The sequence below is a fragment of the Cebus imitator genome, unplaced genomic scaffold (genome assembly GCF_001604975.1).
Source record: "Cebus imitator isolate Cc_AM_T3 unplaced genomic scaffold, Cebus_imitator-1.0 Scaffold635, whole genome shotgun sequence".
NCBI classification, from domain to species: domain Eukaryota; kingdom Metazoa; phylum Chordata; class Mammalia; order Primates; family Cebidae; genus Cebus; species Cebus imitator.
In genome coordinates this window covers 931,218-933,377 of record NW_016107950.1, presented here as the reverse complement: position 1 = coordinate 933,377, position 2,160 = coordinate 931,218, and positions in this window count along the sequence as shown.

Here is a 2,160-nt window from a genome sequence, read left to right as displayed (position 1 = left end):
TGAGACCCCCGCGGATCTGCGCGGCCAGGGAGGTTGGCGGGGCGGGGAGGGGCGGGAGGGGTGCGGTGGGGTGGGGCGGGAGAAGGGGCGGGGAGGGTGCGGCTGGGTGCGGCGCCGGCCAATCTGCAGCACAGGACGTGTCACTCCCCCCATCATCGCCGCCCCCCACGTGGTTCCACCTGGAGGGCGACACGGCGGTGGCGCCTCTACCCTGCCCGCCTGGAGCCGGAGTAGGAGCCCGACCTGGACCCCCGAAGGTGAGCGCCTGGGTCTCCTCCAGCCGCCGCTCCCAGGCGAGGGGATCCTGGAGGCGGCCAGTGGCGCGGACGCGCTGTCCCTCCTCGCCGTCGAGTTTCAGGGATTATGCCCCAGGTCCCGGAGCACAAGGCCCAGGCGGCTTCCGCTGTCGTCTCCTAGGGGGTCCAGGACTGAGGCCGGGTGTGGGAGGACCCGCCTGTCCACGGGGTCCCTGCCCCCTCCTATCCCCCTCCCCCGCTAAGTGCACCCTGCCTGCCTTCTGGAAGGAGCCCTGACGCTCTCGCCCAACCCCCACCTCCCCACACCTCCCCGCACCTCCCCCAACTCCCCCCACCTCCCACCACCTCCCCGCACCTCTCTCCACCTGCCTTCCAGTCAAACACCCTCCCCCTCCCATTTCCCTCTCCCCCAGCCTCATGTCCCCCTGTCCGAGGCTCTGCCTGGAAGCAGCAGCTCTGCCTGCCTTTACCCCTCCCCCACCCCGCCCTCACCGGGGTGCCAGCTGGAATTTGGTTTTTGGAGCGTGTTTCAAGACAGTTAGTGCCTATCCCAGTGCAGCCGTCACCGTCACTGCAGCCGTGGTGTCTCTGCCTGGGCTGCTCTCCAGACCAGAAGCTGAGGCTTCTGGGGGGCATGGGTGGGGAGCTGGGGAGGGCGCTCCATCAGTCCACCTGGCCTACGGGGTGCAGCCCCTGCCCTGGGCAGGCATTCTTGCCCCTCCTAGCCAAGACAGAGCCTGTGGCTCACCCAGAGACTATCTCTCCTCCATCCCAGCCCCACCCAGGGAGGGAGAGCAGGCAGAGGTTCAGTCAGTTGGGGGTGCCACTTGAAAGGCACCGCGTCAGTTCTTTCTTTGAACAAATATTTATAGAGCCAGGGCAGGCAGTGAGCAGAAGCGCATCGTCTCCACTTGGGTCTCCTGGTGGGCAGGCAGCCTGCGGCAGATTCCTGAGGGCATGGGTGACATGGCACAGTGCCAGGTGCTCTGGGAGCCATGTTGAAGCATTTGCCTTTCAAGGTCAGACGTTCAAATTACAGTGCGGCCTGCTGATAAACCCCTCCTGAGCCAAACATACTGAAAGTGCAGCAGGCATTTGATTCCCTGAGAAACCCATGGTCAAATCAACAGCTCCTACATGGCACAGTTGGTCGGAGTCCATCTGTTTGTGGAGGGGTGGCTGCCTGCTCGGGTGTCCTGGGCCGGGGCAGTGAGCACAGTGCACAGTGGCAGGTGGACTGGGGGCCGCCTAGAGCAGGGGCCTGGGCCCAGTCGGAGACCTCCAAGAAGGCCTTTGCCTCTCACGATGTGTTCAAGACCCCTGGGGCAGCCAGGTGGGAGGGAAGGCATGGTCAAGAGAGGGAGAGTCTGTTGCCTCTGCAGCCCAGCAGGGGAGCGGGGGCAGCAGAGACCCAGGGTGGGTCGTGGAACTGGCAAGGGAGGGCTTCGCTGCACGGGAGGGCGGCCTCGCCCCACTGGGTTTGTGTTCTGGAGAGGGCAGAGGCGCAGGCACCTCCCACATGCTCTTCACCGGGCGCCCGCAGACAAGCCTCAGGAGACCACCTGGCCCTGCCTGTCTGGTCAGCAGGGCTGGGGCTCCCTGATGCAGGGCTGTGTGCACCACGAATGACCCAATTTGGCCCCAGTGCATGGGCCAGCACTGGCTGCCAAAATGTCCCATCCCAAGCCAGCACCACACGGGGTGTCATACAGGGAGGGTGGCCTGGCTGCCTCATACTTCCTGCTATGGATGCACTGAAGAACAGCGTCCTGGAAGCAGTGTGAACCGTGTTCTAATGGTGATGATCAAACACTAGGGCACAGCGTCCCGGATGCAGTGTGAACCGTGTTCTAATGGTGGTGATCAAACACTAGGGCACAGCGTCCCGGATGCAGTGTGAACC